Source organism: Amblyraja radiata, chromosome 4 (assembly GCF_010909765.2).
Source record: "Amblyraja radiata isolate CabotCenter1 chromosome 4, sAmbRad1.1.pri, whole genome shotgun sequence".
In the NCBI taxonomy this organism is placed as follows: Eukaryota; Metazoa; Chordata; class Chondrichthyes; order Rajiformes; family Rajidae; genus Amblyraja; species Amblyraja radiata.
The window spans coordinates 117470773-117487282 of NC_045959.1; the positions used below are offsets into that span (position 1 = coordinate 117470773).

Consider the following 16510-nt stretch of genomic DNA (forward strand, 5'->3'; position numbering starts at 1 on the left):
ATGTGTCACCATAATGTTTGATGGAAGAGTAAGAGTTTACATTGATAATACGCTGAGGTATTGGACAGACATCTGAATATTGATAAAGTTACTTGCAGAATTGCAGTTGCGCTGTGGTGGATCGTGAAGAAGACGGAGAAGTGCAGGGGAATTAGCTCAAATGGTAGAGCGCTCGCTTAGCATGTGAGAGGTAGCGGGATCGATGCCCACATTCTCCATTGGTCTTTTGGATGCAGGTGTTGTGCCGGTCTCTTGTTTGATACATGTACATGCTGAGCTGCAGAAATTAGGAGAGAAGGCACATCATGTCAGGTTTTGCACCAGTGAAGGTTCACTTTGATTGGAAAGAGAAGAAATGATATCGAGAAATGGCACGTGCTCCTGATTTTGTATGTGTGGATTGAGGTGAAAACTAACTGCCTATGAGAATTGGGGGTGAATGTAAGCATAATGCCCGACCAGAAGGAAGGACTGATGCCATGGAGAGGTCTTTCAAAACAATGTCCACAGCATGACAACGAGCCAGGTAGGAGTCGAACCTACAATCTTCTGATTCGTAGTCAGACGCGTTATCCATTGCGCCACTGGCCCAAGCTATTGAGGGGAGTTTGCAGCTGCAAGGGTGTTCATGTTACAGCAGGTACCCAGACAGTAGGCAGCGAAGGTCAAAATGTTAATGACAAAGAAAGAAAACAGACAAGCTTGCTGGTGGCTTTCCTTCGATAGCTCAGTTGGTAGTGGGGAGGACTGTGGTGGAAACATGGTCATCCTTAGGTCGCTGGTTCAATTGTGGCTCAAAAGAGCTGCTCACCTTTTGTTGCATTCAGCACCATTTCCCTCAAAGCACAGCAGCGAAGATGGCAAGAGCTGGTCTCCATGTGATCTCTGGCAACTGAACACAAGGATTGCACCAGCATCAAACCTCTGAATACTCAAGGCTTGTCTAGCACAGCATGTACTCCAGTGTGTGAAACTATTGTAATAGTAACACCAACCACAGATTTGATTGGTCATGAAGCAGTAAGAAACTTGCACACTCTCCCCTGATTTGCTCTCAGCTGGATAAGATAGTATGCCGGTATGCATAAACTGTCAGCAAAATGTGTGGTGACACATTACGTTGAGAGGTAATCAGCTGAGGTATTAAACAGACATATGAATATCTGAAGAAGAGTCTCGACCTGAAAATTTGCCTATTTCCTTCGCTCCATAGATGCTGCCTCACCCACTGAGTTTCTCCAGCATTTTTGTCTGCCTGTGAATACCGATAAAGTTACTTGCAGAATTCCAGTGGCGATGTGAGGGTGAGTGAAGAAGATGGAGAATGGCAAAATTGCAGGGGAATTAGCTCAAATGGTAGAGCGCTCGCTTTGCATGCGAGAGGTAGCGGGATCGATGCCCGCATTCTCCATTGGATTTTGAATGCAGGTGTTGTGCCGGTGTCTTGCTTGATATTATGAAGTGCAGAAACGAAGAGAGAATGCGCATCCTGTCAAGTTTTGCATCAGTGAAGAAATGATGGTCCACATTGATTTGAAAGATAAGATGAGATAAAGAGAAATAGCAAGTGCTCCTGATATCGTGTGTGAGGATTGAGGTGAGAACTATCTGCCTACGAGAATTGGGTGTGAATAATGCAATGCCCGACCAGAAGGGTCCCCAGAAGGGAGTGTTAAGTTTTGACAAAATTCCAACATTTTCATGAAATACTTTGGGTATCAATACTGTGGTCACTCTCTGGTATGAAAAAGTTGCCCCTTGGATTCATCTTAGTTAATTCACCTCTCACCTGGATAAGGGAGTGATGCTACTTTGTACAACGTGCCAGACAGGAGAGAGTGAACGGCAACATATTAAAGGCAATGAAGGAAAACAGGCAAGCTTGCTGGAGGCTTTCATTTGATAGCTCAGTTGGTAGAGCGGAGGACTGTAGTGGAAACATGGTCATCCTTAGGTCGCTGGTTCAATTCTGGCTCGAAGGAGTTACTCACGTTTTGTTACGTTCAGCACCATTTCCCGCACAGCCCAGCAGCGAAGACGTACCAGCTGGTCTCCATCTGACCTCCGGCAACTGATCACAAGGATTGCACCAGCATCAAACCTCTGAATATTCAAGGTTTGTCTAGCACAGCATGTACTTCAGAGTGCTATGCCGTTGAAATAGTAACACCAAGCACGGATTTGAATGGTCATGATGCAGTAAGAATCTGGGACACTCTCCTTGAGTAGCGACTGTACATAATAACAGCTGACAAGCAAAGCATTAAGAAACCCTTCATCATGCCTGTGTGTGCAGTTTGCGCAAGATGTCCATCTGTTTTTGCAGTTGCATCACCACACCAGCAGGGAGTGCTAAGTTCTGACACAATTCCAACATTTTCATAAAATTCTTTGGCTAATAGTGCTGTGGCCACTCCCTTGTATGAAAAAGTTGACCCTTGGGTTCACTTCATTCATTTCTCGCCTTGATAAGGGAGTGATGCGATTTTGCATAATGTGTCACCGTAATGTTTGGTGGAAGAGTAAGAGTTTACGTTGAGTGATAATACGCTGAGGTATTGGATAGACATCTGAATATTGATAAAGTTACTTGCAGAATTGCAGTGGTGGATCTTGAAGAAGACAGGGAATTGCAGGGGAATTAGCTCAAATGGTAGAGCGCTCGCTTAGCATGTGAGAGGTAGCGGGATCGATGCCCGCATTCTCCATTGGTCTTTTGGATGCAGGTGTTGTGCCGGTCTCTTGCTTGATAGATGTACATGCTGAGCTGCAGAAATGAGGAGAGAAGGCACATCATGTCAGGTTTTGCACCAGTGAAGGTTCACTTTGATTGGAAAGAGAAGAAATGATTGTGAAAAATGGCACGTGTTCCTGATTTTGTATGTGAGGATTGAGGTGAAAACTAACTGCCTATGAGAATTGGGTGTGAATAAAGCAATGCCCGACCAGAAGGAAGGACTGATGCCATGGAGAGGTCTTTCAAAACAATGTCCACAGCATGACAACGAGCCAGGTAGGAGTCGAACCTACAATCTTCTGATTCGTAGTCAGACGCGTTATCCATTGCGCCACTGGCCCAAGCTATTGAGGGGAGTTTGCAGCTGCAAGGGTGTTCATGTTACAGCAGGTACCCAGACAGTAGGCAGCGAAGGTCAAAATGTTAATGACAAAGAAAGAAAACAGACAAGCTTGCTGGTGGCTTTCCTTCGATAGCTCAGGTGGTAGTGGGGAGGACTGTGGTGGAAACATGGTCATCCTTAGGTCGCTTGTTCAATTGTGGCTCAAAAGAGCTGCTCACCTTTTGTTGCATTCTGCACCATTTCCCTCAAAGCACAGCAGCGAAGATGGCAAGAGCTGGTCTCCATGTGATCTCTGGCAACTGAACACAAGGATTGCTCCAGCATCAAACCTCTGAATACTCAAGGCTTGTCTAGCACAGCATGTACTCCAGTGTGTGAAACTATTGTAATAGTAACACCAACCACAGATTTGATTGGTCATGAAGCAGTAAGAAACTTGCACACTCTCCCCTGATTTGCTCTCAGCTGGATAAGATAGTATGCCGGTATGCATAAACTGTCAGCAAAATGTGTGGTGACACATTACGTTGAGAGGTAATCAGCTGAGGTATTAAACAGACATATGAATATCTGAAGAAGAGTCTCGACCTGAAAATTTGCCTATTTCCTTTGCTCCATAGATGCTGCCTCACCCACTGAGTTTCTCCAGCATTTTTGTCTGCCTGTGAATACCGATAAAGTTACTTGCAGAATTCCAGTGGCGATGTGAGGGTGAGTGAAGAAGATGGAGAATGGCAAAATTGCAGGGGAATTAGCTCAAATGGTAGAGCGCTCGCTTTGCATGCGAGAGGTAGCGGGATCGATGCCCGCATTCTCCATTGGATTTTGAATGCAGGTGTTGTGCCGGTGTCTTGCTTGATATTATGAAGTGCAGAAACGAAGAGAGAATGCGCATCCTGTCAGGTTTTGCATCAGTGAAGAAATGATGGTCCACATTGATTTGAAAGATAAGATGAGATAAAGAGAAATAGCAAGTGCTCCTGATATCGTGTGTGAGGATTGAGGTGAGAACTATCTGCCTACGAGAATTGGGTGTGAATAATGCAATGCCCGACCAGAAGGGTCCCCAGAAGGGAGTGTTAAGTTTTGACAAAATTCCAACATTTTCATGAAATACTTTGGGTATCAATGCTGTGGTCACTCCCTGGTATGAAAAAGTTGCCCCTTGGATTCATCTTAATTAATTCACCTCTCACCTGGATAAGGGAGTGATGCTACTTTGTACAACGTGCCAGACAGGAGACAGTGAACGGCAACATATTAAAGGCAATGAAGGAAAACAGGCAAGCTTGCTGGAGGCTTTCATTTGATAGCTCAGTTGGTAGAGCGGAGGACTGTAGTGGAAACATGGTCATCCTTAGGTCGCTGGTTCAATTCTGGCTCGAAGGAGTTACTCACGTTTTGTTACGTTCAGCACCATTTCCCGCACAGCCCAGCAGCGAAGACGTACCAGCTGGTCTCCATCTGACCTCCGGCAACTGATCACAAGGATTGCACCAGCATCAAACCTCTGAATATTCAAAGGTTGTCTAGCACAGCATGTACTTCAGAGTGCTATGCCGTTGAATTAGTAACACCAAGCACGGATTTGAATGGCCATGATGCAGTAAGAATCTGGGACACTCTCCTTGAGTAGCGACTACATAATAACAGCTGACAAGCAAAGCATTAAGAAACCCTTCATCGTGCCTGTGTGTGCAGTTTGTGCAAGGTGTCCATCTGTTTTCTGCAGTTGCATCACCAAACCAGCAGGGAGTGCTAAGTTCTGACACAATTCCAAAATATTTATAAAATTCTTTGGCTGTTAGTGCTGTGGCCACTCCCTTGTATGAAAAAGTTGCCCCTTGGGTTCATCTTAATTCATTCATTTCTCGCCTGGATAAGGGAGTGATGCGATTTTGCATAATGTGTCACCATAATGTTTGATGGAAGAGTAAGAGTTTACGTTGAGTGATAATACGCTGAGGTATTGGACAGACATCTGAATATTGATAAAGTTACTTGCAGAATTGCAGTTGCGCTGTGGTGGATCGTGAAGAAGACGGAGAAGTGCAGGGGAATTAGCTCAAATGGTAGAGCGCTCGCTTAGCATGTGAGAGGTAGCGGGATCGATGCCCGCATTGTCCATTGGTCTTTTGGATGCAGGTGTTGTGCCGGTCTCTTGTTTGATACATGTACATGCTGAGCTGCAGAAATTAGGAGAGAAGGCACATCATGTCAGGTTTTGCACCAGTGAAGGTTCACTTTGATTGGAAAGAGAAGAAATGATATCGAGAAATGGCACGTGCTCCTGATTTTGTATGTGTGGATTGAGGTGAAAACTAACTGCCTATGAGAATTGGGGGTGAATGTGTCACCATAATGCCCGACCAGACGGAAGGACTGATGCCATGGAGAGGTCTTTCAAAACAATGTCCACAGCATGACAACGAGCCAGGTAGGAGTCGAACCTACAATCTTCTGATTCGTAGTCAGACGCGTTATCCATTGCGCCACTGGCCCAAGCTATTGAGGGGAGTTTGCAGCTGCAAGGGTGTTCATGTTACAGCAGGTACCCAGACAGTAGGCAGCGAAGGTCAAAATGTTAATGACAAAGAAAGAAAACAGACAAGCTTGCTGGTGGCTTTCCTTCGATAGCTCAGTTGGTAGTGGGGAGGACTGTGGTGGAAACATGGTCATCCTTAGGTCGCTGGTTCAATTGTGGCTCAAAAGAGCTGCTCACCTTTTGTTGCATTCAGCACCATTTCCCTCAAAGCACAGCAGCGAAGATGGCAAGAGCTGGTCTCCATGTGATCTCTGGCAACTGAACACAAGGATTGCACCAGCATCAAACCTCTGAATACTCAAGGCTTGTCTAGCACAGCATGTACTCCAGTGTGTGAAACTATTGTAATAGTAACACCAACCACAGATTTGATTGGTCATGAAGCAGTAAGAAACTTGCACACTCTCCCCTGATTTGCTCTCAGCTGGATAAGATAGTATGCCGTATGCATAAACTGTCAGCAAAATGTGTGGTGACACATTACGTTGAGAGGTAATCAGCTGAGGTATTAAACAGACATATGAATATCTGAAGAAGAGTCTCGACCTGAAAATTTGCCTATTTCCTTTGCTCCATAGATGCTGCCTCACCCACTGAGTTTCTCCAGCATTTTTGTCTGCCTGTGAATACCGATAAAGTTACTTGCAGAATTCCAGTGGCGATGTGAGGGTGAGTGAAAAAGATGGAGAATGGCAAAATTGCAGGGGAATTAGCTCAAATGGTAGAGCACTCGCTTTGCATGCGAGAGGTAGCGGGATCGATGCCCGCATTCTCCATTGGATTTTGAATGCAGGTGTTGTGCCGGTGTCTTGCTTGATATTATGAAGTGCAGAAACGAAGAGAGAATGCGCATCCTGTCAGGTTTTGCATCAGTGAAGAAATGATGGTCCACATTGATTAGAAAGATAAGATGAGATAAAGAGAAATAGCAAGTGCTCCTGATATTGTGTGTGAGGATTGAGGTGAGAACTATCTGCGTACGAGAATTGGGTGTGAATAATGCAATGCCCGACCAGAAGGGTCCCCAGAAGGGAGTGTTAAGTTTTGACAAAATTCCAACATTTTCATGAAATACTTTGGGTATCAATACTGTGGTCACTCCCTGGTATGAAAAAGTTGCCCCTTGGATTCATCTTAATTAATTCACCTCTCACCTGGATAAGGGAGTGATGCTACTTTGTACAACGTGCCAGACAGGAGACAGTGAACGGCAACATATTAAAGGCAATGAAGGAAAACAGGCAAGCTTGCTGGAGGCTTTCATTTGATAGCTCAGTTGGTAGAGCGGAGGACTGTAGTGGAAACATGGTCATCCTTAGGTCGCTGGTTCAATTCTGGCTCGAAGGAGTTACTCACGTTTTGTTACGTTCAGCACCATTTCCCGCACAGCCCAGCAGCGAAGACGTACCAGCTGGTCTCCATCTGACCTCCGGCAACTGATCACAAGGATTGCACCAGCATCAAACCTCTGAATATTCAAGGTTTGTCTAGCACAGCATGTACTTCAGAGTGCTATGCCGTTGAAATAGTAACACCAAGCACGGATTTGAATGGCCATGATGCAGTAAGAATCTGGGACACTCTCCTTGAGTAGCGACTGTACATAATAACAGCTGACAAGCAAAGCATTAAGAAACCCTTCGTCATGCCTGTGTGTGCAGTTTGCGCAAGATGTCCATCTGTTTTTGCAGTTGCATCACCACACCAGCAGGGAGTGCTAAGTTCTGACACAATTCCAACATTTTCATAAAATTCTTTGGCTAATAGTGCTGTGGCCACTCCCTTGTATGAAAAAGTTGCCCCTTGGGTTCACTTCATTCATTTCTCGCCTAGATAAGGGAGTGATGCGATTTTGCATAATGTGTCACCGTAATGTTTGGTGGAAGAGTAAGAGTTTACGTTGAGTGATTATACCCTGAGGTATTGGATAGACATCTGAATATTGATAAAGTTACTTGCAGAATTGCAGTGGTGGATCTTGAAGAAGGCAGGGGAATTAGCTCAAATGGTAGAGCGCTCGCTTAGCGTGTGAGAGGTAGCGGGATCGATGCCCGCATTCTCCATTGGTCTTTTGGATGCAGGTGTTGTGCCGGTCTCTTGCTTGATAGATGTACATGCTGAGCTGCAGAAATGAGGAGAGAAGGCACATCATGTCAGGTTTTGCACCAGTGAAGGTTCACTTTGATTGGAAAGAGAAGAAATGATTGTGAAAAATGGCACGTGTTCCTGATTTTGTATGTGAGGATTGAGGTGAAAACTAACTGCCTATGAGAATTGGGTGTGAATAAAGCAATGCCCGACCAGAAGGAAGGACTGATGCCATGGAGAGGTCTTTCAAAACAATGTCCACAGCATGACAACGAGCCAGGTAGGAGTCGAACCTACAATCTTCTGATTCGTAGTCAGACGCGTTATCCATTGCGCCACTGGCGCAAGCTATTGAGGGGAGTTTGCAGCTGCAAGGGTGTTCATGTTACAGCAGGTACCCAGACAGTAGGCAGCGAAGGTCAAAATGTTAATGACAAAGAAAGAAAACAGACAAGCTTGCTGGTGGCTTTCCTTCGATAGCTCAGTTGGTAGTGGGGAGGACTGTGGTGGAAACATGGTCATCCTTAGGTCGCTGGTTCAATTGTGGCTCAAAAGAGCTGCTCACCTTTTGTTGCATTCAGCACCATTTCCCTCAAAGCACAGCAGCGAAGATGGCAAGAGCTGGTCTCCATGTGATCTCTGGCAACTGAACACAAGGATTGCACCAGCATCAAACCTCTGAATACTCAAGGCTTGTCTAGCACAGCATGTACTCCAGTGTGTGAAACTATTGTAATAGTAACACCAACCACAGATTTGATTGGTCATGAAGCAGTAAGAAACTTGCACACTCTCCCCTGATTTGCTCTCAGCTGGATAAGATAGTATGCCGGTATGCATAAACTGTCAGCAAAATGTGTGGTGACACATTACGTTGAGAGGTAATCAGCTGAGGTATTAAACAGACATATGAATATCTGAAGAAGAGTCTCGACCTGAAAATTTGCCTATTTCCTTTGCTCCATAGATGCTGCCTCACCCACTGAGTTTCTCCAGCATTTTTGTCTGCCTGTGAATACCGATAAAGTTACTTGCAGAATTCCAGTGGCGATGTGAGGGTGAGTGAAGAAGATGGAGAATGGCAAAATTGCAGGGGAATTAGCTCAAATGGTAGAGCGCTCGCTTTGCATGCGAGAGGTAGCGGGATCGATGCCCGCATTCTCCATTGGATTTTGAATGCAGGTGTTGTGCCGGTGTCTTGCTTGATATTATGAAGTGCAGAAACGAAGAGAGAATGCGCATCCTGTCAGGTTTTGCATCAGTGAAGAAATGATGGTCCACATTGATTTGAAAGATAAGATGAGATAAAGAGAAATAGCAAGTGCTCCTGATATCGTGTGTGAGGATTGAGGTGAGAACTATCTGCCTACGAGAATATGGGTGTGAATAATGCAATGCCCGACCAGAAGGGTCCCCAGAAGGGAGTGTTAAATTTTGACAAAATTCCAACATTTTCATGAAATACTTTGGGTATCAATGCTGTGGTCACTCCCTGGTATGAAAAAGTTGCCCCTTGGGTTCATCATAATTAATTCACCTCTCACCTGGATAAGGGAGTGATGCTACTTTGTACAACGTACCAGACAGGAGACAGTGAACGGCAACATATTAAAGGCAATGAAGGAAAACAGGCAAGCTTGCTGGAGGCTTTCATTTGATAGCTCAGTTGGTAGAGCAGAGGACTGTAGTGGAAACATGGTCATCCTTAGGTCGCTGGTTCAATTCTGGCTCGAAGGAGTTACTCACGTTTTGTTACGTTCAGCACCATTTCCCGCACAGCCCAGCAGCGAAGACGTACCAGCTGGTTTCCATCTGACCTCCGGCAACTGATCACAAGGATTGCACCAGCATCAAACCTCTGAATATTCAAGGTTTGTCTAGCACAGCATGTACTTCAGAGTGCTATGCCGTTGAAATAGTAACACCAAGCACGGATTTGAATGGCCATGATGCAGTAAGAATCTGGGACACTCTCCTTGAGTAGCGACTGTACATAATAACAGCTGACAAGCAAAGCATTAAGGAACCCTTCATCATGCCTGTGTGTGCAGTTTGCGCAAGGTGTCCATCTGTTTTTGCAGTTGCATCACCACACCAGCAGGGAGTGCTAAGTTCTGACACAATTCCAACATTTTCATAAAATTCTTTGGCTAATAGTGCTGTGGCCACTCCCTTGTATGAAAAAGTTGCCCCTTGGGTTCACTTTATTCATTTCTCGCCTAGATAAGGGAGTGATGCGATTTTGCATAATGTGTCACCGTAATGTTTGGTGGAAGAGTAAGAGTTTACGTTGAGTGATAATACGCTGAGGTATTGGATAGACATCTGAATATTGATAAAGTTGCTTGCAGAATTGCAGTGGTGGATCTTGAAGAAGACAGAAAATTGCAGGGGAATTAGCTCAAATGGTAGAGCGCTCGCTTAGCATGTGAGAGGTAGCGGGATCGATGCCCGCATTCTCCATTGGTCTTTTGGATGCAGGTGTTGTGCCGGTCTCTTGCTTGATAGATGTACATGCTGAGCTGCAGAAATGAGGAGAGAAGGCACATCATGTCAGGTTTTGCACCAGTGAAGGTTCACTTTGATTGGAAAGAGAAGAAATGATTGTGAAAAATGGCACGTGTTCCTGATTTTGTATGTGAGGATTGAGGTGAAAACTAACTGCCTATGAGAATTGGGTGTGAATAAAGCAAAGCCCGACCAGAAGGAAGGACTGATGCCATGGAGACGTCTTTCAAAACAATGTGCACAGCAAGACAACGAGCCAGGTAGGAGTCGAACCTACAATCTTCTGATTCGTAGTCAGACGCGTTATCCATTGCGCCACTGGCCCAAGCTATTGAGGGTAGTTTGCAGATGCAAGGGTGTTCATGCTACAGCAGGTACCCAGACAACAGGCAGCGAAGGGCAAAATGTTAAAGACAAAGAAATGAAACAGACAAGCTTGCTGGTGGCTTTCCTTCAATAGCTCAGTTGGTAGAGTGGAGGACTGTAGTGGAAACATGGTCATCCTAGGTCGCTGGTTCAATTGTGGCTCGAAAGAGCTGCTCACCTTTTGTTGCGTTCAGCACCATTTCCCTCAAAGCCCAGCAGCGAAGATGGCAAAATTGCAGGGGAATTAGCTCAAATGGTAGAGCGCTCGCTTTGCATGCGAGAGGTAGCGGGATCGATGCCCGCATTCTCCATTGGATTTTCAATGCAGGGGCCATCCGATCTCTTGCTTGATACATGTACATTCTGAAGTGCAGAAACGAAGAGAGAATGCGCATCATGTCAGGTTTTGCATCAGTGAAGAAATAATTGTCCACATTGATTTGAAAGATAAAACGAGATAAGGAGAAATAGCAAGTGCTCCTGATATCGTGTGTGAGGATTGAGGTGAGAATTATCTGCCTACGAGAATTGAGAGCGAATAAAGCAATGCCCTACCAGAAGGGTCCCCAGAAGGGAGTGCTAAGTTTTGACAAAATTCCAACATTTTCATGAAATACTTTGGGTATCAATGCTGTTATCACTCCCTGGTATGAAAAAGCTGACCCTTGGGTTCACCTTAATTCATTCACCTCTCACCTGGATAAGGGAGTGATGCTACTTTGTACAACGAGACAGACAGGAGATAGTGAACGGCAACATATTAAAGGCAATGAAGGTAAACAGGCAAGCGTGCTGATGGCTTTCCTTCGATAGCTCAGTTGGTAGAACGGAGGACTGTAATGAAAAAACATCCTTAGGTCGCTGGTTCAATTCCGGCTCGAAGGAGCTGCTCACCTTCTGTTACGTTCAGCACCATTTCCTTTACAGCCCAGCAGCGAAGACGGAACGAGCTGGTCTCCATCTGACCTCTGGCAACTGACCACAAGGATTGCACCAGCATCAAACCTGAATATTCAAGGTTTGCCTAGCACAGCATGTACTTTAGAGTGCTATGCTGTTGAAATAGTAACACCAAGCACAGATTTGAATGATCATGATGCAGTAAGAATCTGGGACACTCTCCTTGAGTAGCGACTACATAATAACAGCTGTCAAGCAAAGCATTAAGAAACCCTTCATCATGCCTGTGTGTGCAGTTTGCACAAGGTTTTCTGCAGTTGCATCATCACACCAGCAGGGAGTGCTAAGTTCTGACACAATTCCAACATTTTCATAAAATTCTTTTGCTGTTAGTGTCGTGGCCACTTCCTTGCATGAAAAAGTTGCCCCTGGGGTTCACCTTAATTCATTCATTTTTTAAATGGATAAGGAAGTGTTGCGATTTTGCATAATGTGTCACCATAATGTTTGATGGAAGAGTAAGAGTTTACGTTGAGTGATAATACGCTGAGGTATTGGATAGACATCTGAATATTGATAAAGTTACTTGCAGAATTGCAGTGGTGGATCTTGAAGAAGACAGAGAATTGCAGGGGAATTAGCTCAAATGGTAGAGCGCTCGCTTAGCATGTGAGAGGTAGCGGGATCGATGCCCGCATTCTCCATTGGTCTTTTGGATGCAGGTGTTGTGCCGGTCTCTTGCTTGATAGATGTACATGCTGAGCTGCAGAAATGAGGAGAGAAGGCGCATCATGTCAGGTTTTGCACCAGTGAAAGTTCACTTTGATTGGAAAGAAGAGAAATGATAGCTAAAAATGGCACGTGCTCCTGATTTTGTATGTGAGGATTGAGGTGAAAACTAACTGTCGATAAGAATTGGGTGTGAATAAAGCAATGCCCAACCAGAAGGAAGGACTGGTGACATGGAGAGGTCTTTCAAAACAATGTGCACAGCAAGACAACGAGCCAGGTAGGAGTCGAACCTACAATCTTCTGATTCATAGTCAGACGCATTATCCATTGCGCCACTGGCCCAAGCTATTGAGGGGAGTTTGTAGTTGCAAGGGTGTTCATGCTACAGCAGTTACCCAGACAGCAGACAGCGAAGGGCAAAATGTTAATGACAAAGAAAGAAAACAGACAAGCTTGCTGGTGGCTCTCCTTCGATAGCTCAGTTGGTAGAGCGGAGGACTGCAGTGGAAACATGGTCATCCTTAGGTCGCTGGTTCAATTGTGACTCGAAAGAGCTGCTCACCTTTTGTTGCGTTCAGCACCATTTCCCTCAAAGCCCAGCAGCGAAGATGGCAAGAGCTGGTCTCCATGTGACCTCTGGCAACTGAGCACAAGGATTGCACCAGCATTGCACCAGCATCAAACCTCTGAATACTCAAGGCTTGTGTCGCACAGCATGTACTCCCGTGTATGAAACTATTGTAATAGTAACACCAACCACAGATTTGATTGGTCATGAAGCAGTAAGAAACTTGCACACTCTCCCCTGATTTGCTCTCAGCTGGAAAAGATAGTATGCCGGTATGCATAACGTGTCGGCAAAATGTGTGGTGACACTTTACATTGAGAGGTAATCGGCTGAGGTATTAAACAGACATATGAATATCTGAAGAAGGGTTTCGACCTGAAAATTCGCCTATTTCCTTCGCTCCATAGATGCTGCCTCACCCACTGAGTTTCTCCAGCATTTTTGTCTGCCTGTGAATACCGATAAAGTTACTTGCAGAATTCCAGTGGCGATGTGAGGGTGAGTGAAGAAGATGGAGAATGGCAAAATTGCAGGGGAATTAGCTCAAATGGTAGAGCGCTCGCTTTGCATGCGAGAGGTAGCGGGATCGATGCCCGCATTCTCCATTGGATTTTGAATGCAGGTGTTGTGCCGGTGTCTTGCTTGATATTATGAAGTGCAGAAACGAAGAGAGAATGCGCATCCTGTCAGGTTTTGCATCAGTGAGTGTTAAGTTTTGACAAAATTCCAACATTTTCATGAAATACTTTGGGTATCAATGCTGTTGTAACTCGATGGTATGAAAAAGTTGCCCCTTGGGTTCATCTTAATTCATTCTCCTCTCACCTGGATAAGGGAGTGATGCTACTTTGTACAACATGCCAGACAGGAGACTGTGAACGGCAACATATTAGAGGCAATGAAGGAAAACAGACAAGCTTGCTGGTAGCTTTCCTTTGATAGCTCAGTTGGTAGAGCGGAGGACTGTAGTGGAAACATGGTCGCTGGTTCAATTCCGGCTCTAAGGAGCTGCTCACCTTTTGTTACGCTCAGCACCATTTCCCGCACAGCCCAGCAGTGAAGACGTAACGAGCTGGTCTCCATCTGACCTCTGGCAACTGACAACAAAGATTGCACCAGCATCAAATAGGTATGTTACAAAACTTACCTTCAGCGGCGCTGCAGTTCTGCCACTGCCCGTGTGCACGACTTTGGCGCCTTTGAGAGGGGGGCGGGTTTAAAATGCGATTTTTCTGCAGCCTATTCAAATCGATCTCTGTCAGGCTGTTTAGTTGCTAAATAAAAATCGCTTTGACAGCCGTTTTATCAAGTTTATTAAAATTAGCACTGGATAATTTAATTGTTGTAGTAAAATTAAAATCATCTTCAAATGCCGTCAACGGGACGGATCTCACGTAGGGTGCAAGGCAACGTATGCCGTTTATTTTTTCATATAAAGTTGCTTCTTAGGATGCCTTTAATCAAAATTTCAGGTTGCGAAAATGTGATTATGTAAATATACGAACCGGCAGTAGTTTTACTGCCGATGTGGGGTTTAAATTAATTGCAACCGCAACGTTCCAAACCAGCACGTTCCCCAAAATCCCACTCGCAAGATGATTTAAATGGCCATTAATTTACAGGAATTAAACACTAAATTCCTTCCATTTGGCCTATAAATTCATGACAATGAAATTTAAAAATCATGTTATATTGTGAATTCTTGTGTCAATGTTATTTGGACAGTTAGGCATTTTAAAAATGTTAATCTTTTCTTAAGAAATGGATAGATGTTTAGATCTAGTAATTGAATGTTGTAATTAGTTACAATTGGGTAACTAACTAATTATATGCTTTAATTTCAGGTCATCCAAGTAAGATTGTTTCATGTTTGTTTCAGAATGCTTCAATCTATAATAACTGAAAATTTCATTCAGTTCTCTTAATTTTTAAGAAAGTTATGGGATTTTGACTGTCCTCGATCACAGATTTTGTGTTAAGAATGGAAAAGCAATAGGGAACAAGATGCTAATTTCCGAGTATGAAAATGGCCATAACTTTTTTAATACTGAAGATATGAAAGTGAATTAGGTGTCAACTTAAACTTCTTTTTATGCTTTTATCTGATGGGATAAATTGCAGACTTGATTTTTAAAATCTCAAAATTTTGTAACATTGCTACATCAAACTTCTGAATATTCAAGGCTTGTCTAGCACAGCATGTACTTCAGAGTGCTATGCTGTTGAAATAGTAACACCAAGCACGGATTTGAATGGTCATGATACAGTAAGAATCTGGGACACTCTCCTTGGGCAGCGACTGTACATAATAACAGCTGAAAAGCAAAGCATTAAGAAACCCTTCATCATGCCTGTGTGTGCAGTTTGCACAAGGTTCTCTGCAGTTGCATCACCACACCAGCAGGGAGTGCTAAGTTCTGACACAATTCCAACATTTTCATAAAATTCTTTGGCTAATAATGCCGTGGCCACTCCATTGTATCAAAAAGTTGCCCCTTGGGTTCACCTTAATTCATTCATTTCTCGCCTGGATCAGGGAGTGATGCGATTTTGCATAATGTGTCACCAGAATATTTGGTGGAAGAGTAAGAGTCTACGTTGAGTGATAATACGCTGAGGTATTGGACAGACATCTGAATATTGATAAAGTTACTTGCAGAATTGCAGTTGCGCTGTGGTGGATCGTGAAGAAGACGGAGAAGTGCAGGGGAATTAGCTCAAATGGTAGAGCGCTCGCTTAGCATGTGAGAGGTAGCGGGATCGATGCCCGCATTCTCCATTGGTCTTTTGGATGCAGGTGTTGTGCCGGTCTCTTGCTTGATACATGTACATGCTGAGCTGCAGAAATGAGGAGAGAAAGCGCATCATGTCAGGTTTTGCACCAGTGAAGGTTCACTTTGATTGGAAAGAAGAGAAATGATGGCGAGAAATGGCACGTGCTCCTGATTTTGTATGTGTGGATTGAGGTGAAAACTATCTGCCTATGAGAATTGGGTGTGAATAAAGCAATGCCCGACCAGAAGGAAGGACTGATTCCATGGAGAGGTCTTTCAAAACAATGTGCACAGCAAGACAATGAGCCAGGTAGGAGTCGAACCTACAATCTCCTGATTCGTAGTCAGACGCGTTATCCATTGCGCCACTGGCCCAAGCTATTGAGGGGAGTTTGCAGAAGCAAGGGTGTTCATGCTACAGCAGGTACCCTGACCATAGGCAGCGAAGGGCAACATGTTAATGACAAAGAAAGAAAACAGACAAGCTTGCTGGTGGCTTTCCTTCGATAGCTCAGTTGGTAGAGTGGAAGACTGTAGTGAAAACATGGTCATCCTTAGGTCGCTGGTTCAATTGTGGCTCAAAAGAGCTGCTCACCTTTTGTTGCGTTCAGCACCATTTCCCTCAAAGCCCAGCAACGAAGACGGCAAGAGCTGGTCTCCATGTGACCTCTGGCAACTGAGCACAAGGATTGCACCAGCATTGCACCAGCATTAAACCTCTGAATACTCAATGTAACAATAGGATTGTTTATTTAAGTACTGTTGTACGGGGGACTGGTTTAGAGGTGACACCGGGGGCGCGGCCCAGTTCGGATGATGACTGCACAAAGACAATAAAGTTCAAGTAAGCAAGACTGCTTTAATCGTCCATTATGTATAGTCCAGATAGAGACAGAACATAATGAAACATGGTGGCAGCGGTGGGATGGATGTCGAAAATTGTCAGAAT

General features: G+C 44.5%; 22 non-coding genes across 22 annotated transcripts; 15 read left to right on the top strand and 7 right to left on the bottom strand.

Moving 5' to 3' along the window:
- Positions 1-518: 518 nt before the first annotated feature.
- trnar-acg lies at positions 519-591 on the bottom strand. Its single transcript has one exon. It is a non-coding gene; the product is annotated as a tRNA-Arg (tRNA).
- A 747-nt stretch (positions 592-1338) lies between these two features.
- On the top strand, positions 1339-1411 carry trnaa-ugc. The gene has a single exon. It is a non-coding gene; the product is annotated as a tRNA-Ala (tRNA).
- Positions 1412-1896: 485 nt separating this feature from the next.
- Positions 1897-1982, top strand: trnay-gua. The gene is given in 2 exon segments: positions 1897-1933; positions 1947-1982. It is a non-coding gene; the product is annotated as a tRNA-Tyr (tRNA).
- Positions 1983-2635: 653 nt separating this feature from the next.
- Positions 2636-2708, top strand: trnaa-agc. The gene has a single exon. It is a non-coding gene; the product is annotated as a tRNA-Ala (tRNA).
- Positions 2709-3005: 297 nt separating this feature from the next.
- Positions 3006-3078, bottom strand: trnar-acg. The gene has a single exon. It is a non-coding gene; the product is annotated as a tRNA-Arg (tRNA).
- Positions 3079-3825: 747 nt separating this feature from the next.
- trnaa-ugc lies at positions 3826-3898 on the top strand. The gene has a single exon. It is a non-coding gene; the product is annotated as a tRNA-Ala (tRNA).
- A 485-nt stretch (positions 3899-4383) lies between these two features.
- On the top strand, positions 4384-4469 carry trnay-gua. The gene is given in 2 exon segments: positions 4384-4420; positions 4434-4469. It is a non-coding gene; the product is annotated as a tRNA-Tyr (tRNA).
- Positions 4470-5509: 1040 nt separating this feature from the next.
- On the bottom strand, positions 5510-5582 carry trnar-acg. Its single transcript has one exon. It is a non-coding gene; the product is annotated as a tRNA-Arg (tRNA).
- Positions 5583-6328: 746 nt separating this feature from the next.
- trnaa-ugc lies at positions 6329-6401 on the top strand. Its single transcript has one exon. It is a non-coding gene; the product is annotated as a tRNA-Ala (tRNA).
- A 485-nt stretch (positions 6402-6886) lies between these two features.
- On the top strand, positions 6887-6972 carry trnay-gua. The gene is given in 2 exon segments: positions 6887-6923; positions 6937-6972. It is a non-coding gene; the product is annotated as a tRNA-Tyr (tRNA).
- Positions 6973-7615: 643 nt separating this feature from the next.
- trnaa-agc lies at positions 7616-7688 on the top strand. Its single transcript has one exon. It is a non-coding gene; the product is annotated as a tRNA-Ala (tRNA).
- A 297-nt stretch (positions 7689-7985) lies between these two features.
- On the bottom strand, positions 7986-8058 carry trnar-acg. Its single transcript has one exon. It is a non-coding gene; the product is annotated as a tRNA-Arg (tRNA).
- A 747-nt stretch (positions 8059-8805) lies between these two features.
- trnaa-ugc lies at positions 8806-8878 on the top strand. Its single transcript has one exon. It is a non-coding gene; the product is annotated as a tRNA-Ala (tRNA).
- Positions 8879-10103: 1225 nt separating this feature from the next.
- trnaa-agc lies at positions 10104-10176 on the top strand. Its single transcript has one exon. It is a non-coding gene; the product is annotated as a tRNA-Ala (tRNA).
- A 297-nt stretch (positions 10177-10473) lies between these two features.
- On the bottom strand, positions 10474-10546 carry trnar-acg. Its single transcript has one exon. It is a non-coding gene; the product is annotated as a tRNA-Arg (tRNA).
- Positions 10547-10825: 279 nt separating this feature from the next.
- Positions 10826-10898, top strand: trnaa-ugc. Its single transcript has one exon. It is a non-coding gene; the product is annotated as a tRNA-Ala (tRNA).
- Positions 10899-11390: 492 nt separating this feature from the next.
- Positions 11391-11472, top strand: trnay-gua. Its single transcript is given in 2 exon segments — positions 11391-11427; positions 11437-11472. It is a non-coding gene; the product is annotated as a tRNA-Tyr (tRNA).
- A 646-nt stretch (positions 11473-12118) lies between these two features.
- Positions 12119-12191, top strand: trnaa-agc. The gene has a single exon. It is a non-coding gene; the product is annotated as a tRNA-Ala (tRNA).
- Positions 12192-12488: 297 nt separating this feature from the next.
- Positions 12489-12561, bottom strand: trnah-aug. Its single transcript has one exon. It is a non-coding gene; the product is annotated as a tRNA-His (tRNA).
- Positions 12562-13319: 758 nt separating this feature from the next.
- Positions 13320-13392, top strand: trnaa-ugc. The gene has a single exon. It is a non-coding gene; the product is annotated as a tRNA-Ala (tRNA).
- Positions 13393-15493: 2101 nt separating this feature from the next.
- trnaa-agc lies at positions 15494-15566 on the top strand. Its single transcript has one exon. It is a non-coding gene; the product is annotated as a tRNA-Ala (tRNA).
- A 297-nt stretch (positions 15567-15863) lies between these two features.
- trnar-acg lies at positions 15864-15936 on the bottom strand. Its single transcript has one exon. It is a non-coding gene; the product is annotated as a tRNA-Arg (tRNA).
- Between the last annotated feature and the right edge of the window lie 574 nt (positions 15937-16510).